Source organism: Canis aureus, chromosome 13 (assembly GCF_053574225.1).
Source record: "Canis aureus isolate CA01 chromosome 13, VMU_Caureus_v.1.0, whole genome shotgun sequence".
NCBI lineage: Eukaryota > Metazoa > Chordata > Mammalia > Carnivora > Canidae > Canis > Canis aureus.
In genome coordinates, this window is record NC_135623.1 from 42127050 (window position 1) to 42141622 (window position 14573).

Below are 14573 nucleotides of genomic sequence, written 5' to 3' on the forward strand. Positions count from 1 at the left end.
AGCAATAGTCCAAAAGCACAAAGGTAGGTCTGGCACCTGGAGCTGGGTTTCCTGGTGACTTTATTTGTGTCTTGGCATTGGGTCTCTGTTTACAGTCTAAGCAACAGATACGAAGTAATGAAGCAAAGGAGGGAAGCACAACATAATGACAATAACATAAAGGTACTGTTTACTCTGAGCTTTTTGGAGGATCCAGGAGGGATGAAGGAGTTAGCTTTACTGGATCTGCTTTTGGTTCATCTGTGGCCCAGGCTTGCTTCATTCAACAGTCCACAGTTACCCAGTGTTGCTCCATAATTACTGGAGGGCAGTGAGGGCTGTGAAAAGCATGTGATGTAATCATGCTTTCAGGGAAACCTGTTGGGACTAGTGATAATAGCTAGGTGCCAAGATCTCCTTGATATTGGGCATAAAGAAGGTGCTCAATAAATATTTGAAGCAACTTGACTCTGACTCAGGCTCTAGTCATGGACTCCATTTCTTCACCAATATAACCCATGGTGTTATAGGTCTACGTTGGAGAAGCTAAGAGATACTCAGGGCTGGTTTTCTCACGTGTTCCTGTTTCATCTGGGGGTAGTAATATGGATGGAAGTCATGGAGGAAAGGCCAAGAACACATTTCAAGACATTGGCTAAAAAAGGGTCAGTGGGCCCATGTCCTGTCTCAGAGACCTAAACGACAGAGTCAGGTGGCAGCTTTGAGTGTAACTGTGATGTGTTCTTTTAAGCTAACTTCCCTACTATGATATTTTAGGGCCTTACACAAGTTAAATTCAAAAAGTTTGTTTGGAAAAGCTGTGAGGTATGATCTATGCAAGTAATATTGGATCATTAGCCGAGAAAATGCAATGAACCACTCTTTGACAAAGGTAGTACAGAGCCACTCTAAGAAGTGTAACTAACTCACGAGGCAACAAAGGACATCAGAGGCTTTTTTTTTTAAAAAAAGATTTTATTTATTTATTTATGAGAGTACACAGAGAGGGGCAGAGACATAGGCAGAGGGAGAAGCAGGCTTGCAGGGAGCCCGATGTGGAACTCGATTCCGGGACTCCGGGATCACACCCTGGGCTGAAGGCAGATGCTCAACCACTGAGCCACCCAGGGGTCCCGACATCAGAGTTTATGAGACTTTTGCCACTAGTGGGATGCATGGGGGAAGGGAGCAGCATGAACCATCAGCCTTGTAGTCTACTCTGGTCCCTATCAGACAAGAGTAATTTAGGTTAGGTATCACAAACTGTACAATCCATGAAATAATGAAATAGTCTGATAGCAGAGACCAGAGTTAAAGCTGCTTCTGAAGATGCCTAATTTAATGTAAGAACAAGGCAGCTCTGAATTGCTCTGTCATCAGGTGGGCAGCATAGTTACTCTTTGTCGTATTTTCAGAGCAAAGACTGAAGGAAGAGGCAGAGGCCACAAAAGGATTCTGTGGCCAGAGGATGCAGCTAGAACCCAGGAGTGGTGCAATCTGAGAGAGTTCACATGTCACTGCCAATTTCCCAGTGAGCACTATGGCCAAATGAAGTACTGTTGAGGTAAGGGGAACAAATTTTTACTATGGTAGTGACTGAGGAGAGTTAGTAATTTCCAATTTTGCCAACTTCAGTCTTTTGTTAACAGTATAAATCAAGGTTAAAGCAGAATATTTGTTTCCACCTTGTCTTTTGTGATTTGAATACTGATGTCATTACTTCCTAATTTCCAGTTTTATGATTTTCTCCATTTCCTGCTAGCACCAGTCAGCTAAAGAATATTTGGCTAGCAGACAACAGGAAAATACCATGCATAGCAATTGAAGATGTACTTGTTAGAGAAAAACATCATGACCCTATAAAATTAAGATTCCTGGCATATATCAAATAATGACTTCTCATTTTAAACCACAGCTCATTTCAAGTAATCCTTGTGCTCTAGAGACAACACCTGTTCATCTTTCTGTAGATGTGTTGGAAGTCCAGGCATGAGAATGCAGGAGAAATTTTCCAAGCCAAATTACTATGTAATACCAATGGTAATATTTCACTATGTAAGACGTTTGTTGATGCATTTTCCTTTAGACTTCTTGGGAAATGGTGCAGATTGAGCCAAAGCGGGACAAAGTGGTTGCTTTTTAGGATCATTGTTTGTTCGCACCCTAACCCTACCTCACCATACTAAGAGTCACTAAGAAGCCCAATGGGACTTCAAGTAGAAAGAGGATTTGTACAAGGTAGATATCCCTCAGAGGTCAAGCCTGAGAGGAGGAGGACTAGGGAAGGAATGGAGCATATGCTAGTAGTGATTTGGAGACTACCACCATGTTCTGAACTCCGTGAACTTTCACATGCTCTGAGAGAATGGAAAGGGATGGGTTGGGGGAAGGAAAGCAGCAGGGATGAGGGGGAACAGGTCTGAAGAGCAGCATCCTGGAATTGTGAATAAGATAGGCTCTGGTTTCACGCTGCCATCTGAAGCTTGTTGGTGCAGGAGCTTCCTACATGGACACAAAAGAAAAGGTGATAATTCTAAATAAGTGAGTGCTGAGATGGAAGGTGGAGGCCAAGGGTCAGGACCCAGATTTTTTAAAAAAGATTTTATTTATTTATTCATGAGAGACACACAGAGAGAGGCAGAGACATATAGGCAGAGGGAGAAGCAGGCTCCATGCAGGGAACCTGATGCGGGACTCGATCGGGGGACTCCAGGATCACGCCCTGAGCCGAAGGCAGGCACTGAACCACTCAGGTGTCCCAGGACCCAGATTTTGATTAGAAAGTTATCATGAGTCAACTAAGTTTCAGCCAGGCAAGGAAGAAGCAGACAAGAAAGTTTAATAGTAACAAGCATCAGGAACTTGATCTAAGGGAACCGAAGTTTCTCTCAGGGGTCGGGATCTGGGCAAGAGGTCTGGCTGATAGAACAAGGATAACCTGCTCTTTGCCACCAGTCTCTTCTCTATCAAATCCATCTTACACTTCATTTATTTATTTATTTATCTTAAAATTTTTATTTGAAATTTAAATTCAATTAACATATAATGTATTATTAGTTTCAGAAGTAGAGGTCAGTGATTCATGAGTCTTATATAACACCAGGTGCTCATTACACCATTTACCTGCCTTAATGTCCATCACCCAGTCCCATCCCACCACCCTCTTCCCCTCCAGCAACCCTGTTGTTTCCTATGAATAAGAGTCTCTTGTGGTTTGTCTCCCTCTATGATTTCATCTGATTTTATTTTTTCTTCTCTTCCCCTATGATCCACTGTTTCTTACACTACATTTAGATCCAACACTTGGAATTTATCACTCCTCTGCTCAAAAAACTTTGAATGAGTTCCTGTTGTTTAAAGGACCAAGTTCCAACTCCCTAGGCAGATATTGAAGAACATCACCAATCTGGCCTTAAACAACCTAATAATTACTCACCTTCCTAATCCCCACCATTCCTGGTGGAGTGGTGTGTTTTTGTTTATAGTCCAAACATAATTTGATTTCCTGCTGTCTGAGAACCTAGGATGAGACAACAGGGTCTTATGCTCTCAGCTATCCTGGTGTCCTGTTATGGAACACCTTGGATTGGCGGACCGTATTGCCAGTTATCATAGGCCTCTCTCTGTTCGTGTCCTATTTGATGTCTCAGCAACATCCAACAGTCTCCTTGAAACATTGTTCTCTTTTACCTCTCTCATGTTCTCTTAATTATTCTCCAACTGCACTTGCTGCTCCCAAATCCTTCCTGGTTTTTCTTCTTCTAGGTTACTGGTAAATGCTGAAGCACCTTGGGAATTTGTCCAAGCCTGGCTCTTTTTACTTCCTACATTCTTCGCCTGGCTGATCTCATCTGTGGCAGACTAAATTATGGACTCCAATTTTGCTTCCCTCTCCCAATTCCTCAACCAAGATGTCATCATACAAGTCTTGGACATGTAACTTGCTTTGGGTAATGATATACTGGTGAAAGTCAAGGCCAGTATCATGAGCCCAGGACATTTTAAAAAATTGAGATACAATTGACATGTAACACTGTATAGGTATATGAATGTATTGATTTGATACATTTATATATTGCAATAGCATTACTACTGTGGATTTAGCTAACAGCTCTATCACACTTCATTATCTTTTTTTGTGTGTGTGTTAAGAACATTTAATATCTGGTCTCTTTGCAACTTCGAAATGTATAATACAGTATTGTGGACAATAATCACTATGCTGTGCATCAAATCTCCAGAACTTATTCATTTTCTAGTTTCAAGTTTCTACCCTTTAACAACATCTCTCTGACTCCTCTCTACCATGGTCCCTGGTAACCACCATTCTATTCTGTTTTTAGGAGTTTGAGTTTGGTTCTTTTAGGTTCTACAAATAACTGAGATCATACAGAATTTGTGTTTCTCCTTCTGACGTACTAAGCATAATGCCCTCAATTTCCATCCATATTGTTACAAATGGCAAGATGTTCTTTTTTTCTCATGTCTGAATAATGTTCCTGTGTGTATATATATAACATCTTTTTTATCCATTGATGGATACTTAGGTTGTTTCCCTATCTTGGCTATTGTGAATAATGCTACAGTGAACATGAGAGCACAGATATCTCTTTGATACCTGTTTTCATTTCCTAGAACTTTCTCAAGACCTTGCTTGTTTCCTCTCCCTCACCTGAGCCTCTACCATTGCCTCTCTGGCCTGCTGGTCCCAGAAGGATGAGGCATTCAGAGTATAGCCATTCACCTAACTCTCAGATAGAAACAGAGATGCCTAGATTGAACCCCAGCCCATCTGCAGATGTGAGCAAAAATAAACTATTATTGGGGCATCTGGGTGGCCCAGTTGGTTAAGCATCTGACTCTTGATCTCAGTGTGGGTCTTAATCTAAGGGTTGTGATTTCAAGCTCCATGCCTAGCATGGAGCCTACTTTAAAAATATATATTATTGCTTTATGCCACTGACTGGTGATAATGGTTATATAGCAGTAGCAGATCAACATATCACCTATTTGTCTAATATAAATGTCCAAATATAAATATTTAGCCTTTTTTCTCTCTTTTGTGCTCTGGACTTGTGTATCCAGCTGACTACTTGGCATCTCTATTTGATGTTTAATAGATATCTCAAACCAAAAAAGAAATCTAAGATGTGACTCTACTTTCATCTCTTAAATTTACCTTTTTTTTCATCTCAATATATACCATCATCCTTCCAGTTGTTTAAGCCAAAAAACTAGGAGTCATTTTTGATTGCTTGTTCTTTCACTTTCCACATTTATTCTATTAGCAATCCCTGCATGGTTTCCTACAGAGTTCTGCATGTAAATTCATCCACTTTTCTCATCAATATACCATCTCTTATCTAAAAAAGTTCAGTAAACTTTTATCTTCCTGCCTTCATTTTTTTCCCTTTCTTCCACTTATTCCTCACATATTGTCCAGAGTGATCTTTTAAAAGAGTAAATCAGATCCTTCCACTTCCCTCTAATAGCTGCCCATCAAGACTCAGAATAAAATCCAAACTCCTAAGGGTTCTCATATTTTGGCCCCTGCCTGCCTCTTCAGACCTCACTTTATACCACTCTCTGGCCTCACTGCTCTTCTTTTTTGCCCTTCACACTGCCAACGTATTCTGACCTAGGGGACATGGTACTGGCTACTTCCTATAACAAGAATGCTGCCTCCTCATGTATCGTTCTATCAGCTTAAGTATTACCTCCTCAGAGAGGTCTTCCCTGACCATTTTCTTTTAGGTAGAAACTCACCCTTACCGTCCTGTCTACTGGGTGGAATGCATACTGTGTTGTGCTGCCCTAGCCTTCTGCAGTGGAGGCTCTGCTGCCCTCGCTGCTGAGTGCTGTTGGCAGACAGTCTTCAGTTGTCAGCCCTTTTGGGGGATTGCTTCAGCTGCAGAGAGCAAGGCCACACCCCCTCCCAGAGTGACCCACACCCAATGGGGTATAATGGTCAGGAAACTACAAAGGGTTGGTGCACTTCAACATTCCCGAAGGGGTGGGCTCAGGCTGCTTTGCCACCAACTTCTCTCTCTGTCCGCCTCTAGTTCCTTCTCCTCTCTCTTGCACTGATGCTGATTTTAAGGACCCTCCTTAGCAAATAGTTTGCATTCTAAACTCCACCTCGGTGTCTGCTTCTCAACACCAGGGAAGCCTTATTTTCTTCATTTTCTTATTTTCTTCATTTTAAAATGATTTGTAATTGTTTTACTGGATCACTAGTAGGTTGATGGTTTCTCCTACTAGAATGTAAGCACACAGAGACCTAGACTTCTTTGGTATTATATCCTTAGTGTCCTGAAGCCTGGAATACCATCATCATCATCATGCAAACATCTAGTATTTACTATATGTCGGGTGCTATTATAAATACTTTACCTATGTTAATTTACTTCATCCTCATAACGGTGTGAGTTAGGTGCTGTTATTTCTTGCATTTTACAGTTGGCTAGCCCTGGGCCACACAGATAGTACCAGAACCAATACTTGAATCCAGGCAGTCAGTATCTAGATTCTATGTACTTAACCAATCCATTATTCTGTTTTTGCAGCAGCTGTTCAATAAATCTGAATGATCGAATAAATAAAGAAAAGGAGGTGGGGCTGGCTGGGTGGCTCAGTTGGTTGAGCGTCTCTTTTTTTTTTATATATATATTTATTTATTTATTCATGAGAGAAACACAGAGAGGCAGAGACACAGGCAGAGGGAGACTCAGTTCAGGTCTTGATCTCAGGGTGTGAAGTCAAGCCCCATGTTGAGCTCCACGCTGGGTGTGGAGTGTACTTAAAAAAAAAGAAAAGAAAGAAAGAAAGGAAAAGGAGTAATTGTATATGCTTTTCAAATTTGGGGATATCACCTATTTGTGATATTTGACAAATATTTTCTGAGCACTTCCTATATGCCAGGTATTATGGTATGCACAGGGGATACAATGTGCATACCATAAAAATAAAACAGATGTGATTCTTGACCTCAAAAAGCTTGTATAATCTAATAAAAGAGAACAGATTAAAAAATGTGAAAATGAGCAAATATATTATTGTGAACCATTACTTTCCTTCCTTTTTTAAAAAAAGATTTTCTTTATTTATTTAGAGAAAGAGGGTGAGTGTGCATGGGTGTGTGAGTGGGGAAGGGGCAGAGGGAGACACAGAATCTTCAGCAGACTCTCCTGCTGAGCGAGGACATCATGACCTGAGCCAAAATCAAGAGTCAGATGCACTCAATCGACTGAGCCAGCCAGGTGCCCCACTTTCCCTCTTTCTAAGGTGGCAGTCTAGAGGCATAGCCACTATCATGGCTACCCACGATGTTTGGTTTTCTTTTCAATAAGATGTATCCTTTCAGGTAATCAGAGTATCACCAGTGCCTGTTCTATAAGGTATACTTTTAGGTAATGGAGCCATAAGGACAACATTTCTTACACAGTGACTTTTTAAAAAAGATTATAGAGCTGTCATCATTTCTTTGTCTTAGCTGGGAGATGAGAATAGAGGTGCTGAAGCTCCTATCGGTGGTGGAGCTTAGCATTAGGAAGAGTTACCCAGTTGTTGTCTCAGGACTCAATCCCTGAGTCTTTTCATCAACTAACCCAGAGAACCAGAGAGAAGTCAGAGATGCAGGGGGAGCCAGAGCAGTTGGCCACCTCTGTGGACTGAAAAGGAACATATTAAGGAAGGAGTGCTATAGTATGATGACCTAGAGCACAGAGTCTGGGGCTTAGACCTGGGCTTGTACTCTCACTTGCTCACTTACCATGTGGATTACAGCAGCCTACTTGTCTACTTGGGGTCCCTTTCCCTCCTAGGTTAAAATGGGAATAATAATGGCACCTGCCTCAGAGGTTAGCATCAAGTTGTTGTGAAGATAATGCATATGAAGCAGATCTCAGTGACTGTGGTATTTGGATTTCAGGGGAGTCTGGGCATCTGAGTCATCATAGTTGTTATAAAACCACAGTGTAGAGTTTGTCTCCTCTGCCTAGTGAAATTCAAAAGCTGAGCGGATGCTGATAGATCCATTTAAAGCCATCATCTCTGTAATGCTTTCCACAATCTCTCATTCAAGGCTTTTCAGCACTGCTTATTTTTAGTTCATTCATAGCACTTCTCCCGGGGTGACACACTATTGCTTGTCAGTATTGTTTTCCCACCTGACTTCTGTTTGCTAGTGTTTGAATTGTATTAGTCTTCTCCCTCTTCCACCCCTCAATTATTGGAATGAGGGTATGTGCATTCTGTATTGAAGGAAATAAATACTGAATCTGTGGCACAGTAATGTAATGCTTTCTCTTGCAGGGTATAATAATTCTGCCGTGTTATCTAGGTCTGTATTTTTTTTTAAGATTTTATTTATCTATTCATAGAGACACACACACACAGAGAGAGAGAGAGAGAGAGAGAGAGAGGCAGAGACACAGGCAGAGGGAGAAGCAGGCTCCATGCAGGGAGCCCAACGTGGGACTCAATTCCGGGTCTCCAGGATCACACCCCAGGCCGCAGGCGGCACTAAACCGCTGCACCACGGGGGCTGCGCAAGGTCAGTATTTTTTTTTTTTAAGATTTTATTTATTCATTTGACAGAGACAGAGAGAGAGAGCACAAGCAGGGGTACTCAGAGGGAGAGATGGAGAAGCAGACTCTCCACTGAGCAGGGAGCCTGCTGCGGGGCTTGATTCTAGGACCCTGAGATCATGACCTGAGCCAAAGGCAGATGCTTAACCAACTGAGCCACCCAGGCACCCCAAGGTCAGTGTTTTTGACTCCTAGTAGCAGTAGCCAAATTTGTACCAGTTGAAGTTCCTCAGGAATACTTCTTAATGATGAGAGATTTTCTTTCCTTCGCCTTAAGAGTAGTTGGATCAACTTCTTCTGTTTTTCTGCTTATTTTTCTTCTTTACTTTGTAGAGGAAGAAAAAGGCAAAAAAAGAGTTAGGAGGTAAGTAATAAGTAAGATGTCTTCTAAATAGAATCACAGATGAGAATGAAATTTACAGAGGATTAAAAGAGGAGTGATGTTGGGAATCCTTTGGGCCTAGAAAAAAACAAACAAACCACGAGAACATTTGGCTTTCTGGAACTTGAAAAGAGTAAAGACTTATCCAATAACAGTTGTAAGTCATCATGGATATGGATTTCTAAAGCTTAAGGAATAAAATATTTTGCAAAATTTCCAGATCACAAATGATTGGCACAGTACTCTGGAATAGCAATGCTTTATATTGAGAATCTTCAAACATCTGAAATCTGTCATTGCTTGAGGATTATCAAAGCCTAAGGATAATTGCCAAATCCCAGATTCACCTATAGAATCACCTTGTGGTTCATGATTAAAAAAAAGGGGGGGGCAGGGAAAGAATTTGTAGTTAATTACTAGGTCTTGGGGGTGCCTGGCTAGCTCAGTTGGTTAAGTGGCTGCTTTCCACTCAGGTTATGATCTTGGGGTCCTGGGATTGAGCCCCGCATCAGGCTCCCTGCTCAGCGAGGAGTCTGCTCCTCCCTTTCTTTCCTCTCCCTTTGTCCCCTCCCTCATGCTCTCTCTCTCTCTCTCTCAAATAAATAAAAAGTCTTAAAAAATAATTACTAGGCCTTGGTCTAGAAAATGTACAAAGCACACAAGAATGGTGATGGAGTTTTGACGGGAGTGGAGGGACTTGAATTCTTTTGCAACTGGAATGTGCTGGAACTTCCCAACGGTTTGAAAGAATGCCTAGAATTTCTTTTTCTATTATGGTCACTGTTATTTCTCACAGAAGCAAGTGAATCTTCCCAAGCTGCCCTGGTTCCAGTAGATGAGTCCCCAGCAGGCTTCTGGGGAGCAAAGTTGGCCAGTGCACCATGGTTTGGGCACTGAGGGATCCCTGTGTTTCTCACACAATAGGTGTTAGAGCTGTTATAAATCTTTAAAGCCAACAGGAAAATTAAGAAGTATGGCACAGAGCAGGACCTTGTCAGCTCCATAATGGGTGGCGGGTAGAAGAATTCTGCTACTTCCCTTGAGGCACTTAGTATAACTAAAAAAAAAAAAAAAAAAAAAAAAAACCCCACAGAACCGCCTGCTTTGTGGTCATTATCCAATTATAACAGGTTTTCACTTGGAAGAATTTAGTCATGTATTGCTTTCAGTTCATCTGGGGGGAAAACAGTGTTGAATTCAATCAGGATGAGGGGTCTGTGACCCTTAGTGATGGAAAAAGACTATTTCTCTTAAATCATTTAGGGCAGTGAGTGCTGTAGAACATGGATAGAAATCAGGGAATATTACAGCTATCTTCTGGAGGTCGTCCCCCATTAGAATGTGAGCTCTATGAGAGTAAGGATTTTGTTGTGTTCACTGCTATATCCCCAGGCCTCTCTCTCTCTCTCTCTCTGTGTGTGTGTGTGTATGTGTGTCTCTCATGAATGAATGAGAGAATGAATCTTTAAAAGATTTTATTTGTTTATTCATGAGAGACACAGAAAGAGAGGCAGAGACACAGGCAGAGGGAGGAGAAGCAGGCTCCATGCAGGGAGCCCGATGTGGGACTCAATCCTGGGACTCCAGGATCACACCCTGAGCCAAAGGCAGACGCTCAACTGCTGAGCAACCCAGGCATCCCTGAATAAATAAAATCTTAAAAAAAAAAAAAAAAAGAACTCTTCATGTTGTAGGGCATTTATTGTTTTTTAGACATGTGTTATTTTATTTTCTGTTTAAAAAAAGGAAAACACATAAAGATATTGAATGAGAATCTTGCAAATCAACTCCAGCCAAAATGAGGCTTTAAACATCACTTCTCTACCTTTTTTTTTTTTTTTTAAGATTTATTTATTTTATTCAGAGAGAGAGAGAGACTGAGAGGCAGAGACACAGGCAGAGGGAGAAGCAGGCTCCACACAGGGAGCCCGACGTGGGACTCAATCCCCGGTCTCCAGGATCACACCCCAGGCTGCAGGCAGCGCCAAACCCCTGCGCCACCGGGGCTGCCCTAAACATCACTTCTCAAATACCTTTTGCCTAATCTTACTAGATAACATTTGGGGACAAGTTAAAACTTGGAGCTATCTTTTCTAAACTTGGTCTTCTTTACAGAGACATTTGGTAAAACCTGCACAACTCTGGAGGATGCTAATTAAGTGTTCTTGTAGCTACTGCATTAAAAAAATGTATTCATTGTTTGTGTTTTTGCTTCAAACTGCTTAGCGTAACATTTATCAAAGCCAGAGCACATGCTGATAAAAATATCCAGTTGTGCATTCTCAAATGTTATAAAAAGCTCTCTAGGTTGCTGAAGGTCACTGCTGGACAAGTCTCCATGCGTCAGAGGTTGGAGTGCGTATGTGTACGTAATGTGAGTGTTTCTGAGGTTAAGGAGTAGAAATTTGCTGTGATGGATTTCCTTGATTTTTCTCTCCATACCTATCAAAGGATAGTCCCTGGTTTTTATTTCTTGTTTACAAGAATGGGAAAGAAAAATGTGAAGTCTGCGTGGTTTATTATTTTATTTGTGGTTGAATCCTCATTTCTGAGAGAGGGCAAGTTAGGTGGTCCCCTCTGTTTTCCTTTCTCAATGTCACTGCTTTTTCACCTTTCTCCTTACTTCTTTAGCCTCTGACTAGGGTAAAATTGAGTGTGTCAGCAGGACTAGCACTGCCTAAGTAGAAATTAGGAGGCTGCCTAAGCAGCCTGATTTATGAGGCATTGAAAGGCACATCTGACCAAAAATAACTCTTTCACTCGCCTGCCATCAGTGCCTGAAATTCCCATGATAAGAATCACCCATTAAAAATTTTCTGCAGACACGCATGGTTTATCTGGGTCAATAAAGCATTGTGTTAGGGAGAAAGAGGAAAGTGGGAAAATGGGAAAGTATCTCATTAGAATGATTTTATCTTCTGAATCTCTCAGCCTCTTGGTCAAGGGTAGTATCTTAAATCAATATACTATTTAAGGCTGAAGGAAATTGGGAATTAGAGTCTTGTGTAGGATCTTCTTGTAGACTAGAGCAGTGCGAAGCCAATAAGCCTTGGGGAGGAGATTCCCCAAACTAGACTGAAGAGCTAAGATATCAAAGACACATTTAGATATTTCACAATTCTGTTTAAGGCCAGGTTAGGAAGTAGGGTACATAATAGCTGGAGGGATCTCCTTTCAATTCCCCTTTTCTACCATCTTAGTCTTGGGTAACTATAACAAGACTAATGATTCTTTTATTCATAACATTGTGATGAAGGCCAAGTAGACTTATGACCAGAGGGAGATACATTTGGAGAAACAGAATTAATGATAAATTCTATGACTTTATTCAGACTATTCTGTAAAAGTGTCTGGAGTGATGTTTCTGGTATTGCTAAATTGTCCATTCCTGGTCCTCACCAGACCTTCTGAAACAGATGTTCTGAGGTAGGGGCCTGGGATTCTACCCTCTAACAAACATGTCTGCTGATTTTTATGAACACTATCCGAGAATCACCAGTTAAGAGGCATTAGTAGATCATAAGGTGGCTAATTTTTTTTTCAAAGATTTTATTTATTTATTCATGAGAGACACACACAGAGAGAGGCAGAGACACAGGCAGAGGGAGAAGCAGGCTCCGTGCAGGGAGCCCAACGTGGGACTTGATCCCAGGATCGCGGGATCATGCTCTGAACTGAAGGCAGACGCTCAACTGCTGAGCCACCCAGGCATTCCTAGAGGTGGCTAATTAAGGTTCAAATGCTAGCTAGCTTGGCTGCTTACTCACTTTATGGCCTCAGACAAGCTATTTAATCCTCTAGTTCTCAGTTTCCTCATTAGAATAGCGACTTTGCAAGGTTATTGAGTGAGGTCTGAAAAGTCCTGTGAAGTTAAGCATAGCACCTGGCACCTACTAAGGGCAAAAGTGCTAACTATTATTATGATGAGTATGTATATTGAAAAAGACTCCTAGACAATGCTTACTGACATTAAATATTTTATGGACTATTTACTTTGTAAAAGTAAAGTAAATTTAAAATTCTGTTTCAGTATATGGTAAAACCAATTGGTTTCCTAATTTCCCAATTATAGTTACCTAAGGTTTCTCTGTTGCTTTATTACCTTTTGCTTTTCTGTCTCCTCAAACATAACTAACAGCAAGAAACTTGGATGGAAAAATTTCATAATAAATATTCAGAACTATCTTGCATAAACCATAGTATCTCACAATTGAAGAATTGGTTAGCTGAGTATGTTCTACTTTGAAATATTTTGCATATTGTTACTAGAACAGACCACCTGATTTATTATTTTTTATTAAAAAATATTTTATTTATTCATGAGAGACACAGAAAGAGAGAGGCAGAGACACAGGCAGAGGGAGAAGTGGACTCCATGCAGGGAGCCCGATGTGGGACTCGATCCCAGGACTCCAGGATCACGTCCTGGGCTGAAGGCAGATGTGCTTAACCCCTAAGCCACCCAGGCATCCCCCACCTGGGTTCTATACCAGCTGTTGCTTTCCTTTATATTTAAATGTATTTTAATACATTAAAAATATTTTATTATAAGTAATCTCTACACCCAGCTTGGGACTTGAACCCACAACCCTAAGATCAAGAGTCACATGCTCTACCAATAAGCCCACAACATGCCCCTATTATCTTATATCTTTACCCCTTTTTCCTGCCCCTTGCTCTCTCTCCTTGGTTGACGAAGTGCCTACGTTCTCCATTTTTTCCTGTTTTTTTTTTTTTTGTCTTTCTCTTGTGTAATGTCTTCTCCTTCACCTTATAAGCAGAATTACTCTACACAGCTAAAGTCAGAGCTGAGAGAATTTATTTGGAATGCTGTTGAATTTCATAGCAGCTTATTCAGAGTTGGTATCGATAAATACACAAGCAGGCCTATGCCTAAAATAGATCTCAGAGTGCCAAACCAAAAGGATAACAGTGAAGGTAAAAAACGGATTCTTACTAGTTTATCTTGCTATAGATTATGGTAAACACTATTACCCAATGGCAATGTAAAAATGAGAAAGTCAGTAGAATATTATGTAATTGCAGGGTTTGGTAAATGGGATACATTATAAGGTGGAGTATGGAGGAGGAGATCTGCGAGAAATGCTGACTTTCAGTGTTCTTCCTTCAACTACGACCTAAAAGACACAGCCGATGAGGAAAATGGTGCACTTGGCATCACCTCCCATGCATTCCTTTCTAAAGGCCAGAATCCCTTTTGAGTGGTGGAAATATGAACTCTGGGAAGTGGAATTCTTAGGTTCAAATCCAGGCTTCACAATTATAAGCTGAGTGTCCTTGGACGATTTACTCTCCCTCTGCCTCGGTTTCCTTATTATAGAGATAATAATGGCATACATTTCAGGGGTGCCTAGGAGGAACAAATGGGAATAATACTTAGAAAAGCACGTAGAAAATACCTACCTTGAAGTAAACTCTCAATTATCAATTGCTGTTAGTGTTATTATCTTTGGTATTTTTTACTCACTAAGTTTGAAATATCCTGACAGAGGAGGTGTGCAGGGAGTTTCTGGGCAGACCAATTTGCTTGTACTGTGTGAATTTACACAGTAGTTATTTTTCTTTCTGGGAAGTGAAATCCCTGCCTGGTTGCTGTTCACAT

At 41.0% G+C, this 14573-nt stretch overlaps 2 long non-coding RNA genes across 4 annotated transcripts in view; both read left to right on the top strand.

Moving 5' to 3' along the window:
- LOC144282353 (uncharacterized) overlaps window positions 1–14573 on the top strand; it is a 179181-nt gene that overhangs the window by 42776 nt on the left and 121832 nt on the right. For all 3 annotated transcript variants that reach the window (XR_013350770.1, XR_013350771.1, XR_013350769.1), the window contains exon 3: window positions 1395–1543. This is a non-coding gene — a long non-coding RNA (uncharacterized LOC144282353). The remainder of the gene's footprint in view (window positions 1–1394; window positions 1544–14573) is intronic.
- The window catches only part of LOC144282355 (uncharacterized), a 51040-nt gene continuing 43851 nt past the window's right edge, over window positions 7385–14573 (top strand). Inside the window, exon 1 of the long non-coding RNA XR_013350773.1 lies at window positions 7385–8533. This is a non-coding gene — a long non-coding RNA (uncharacterized LOC144282355). The remainder of the gene's footprint in view (window positions 8534–14573) is intronic.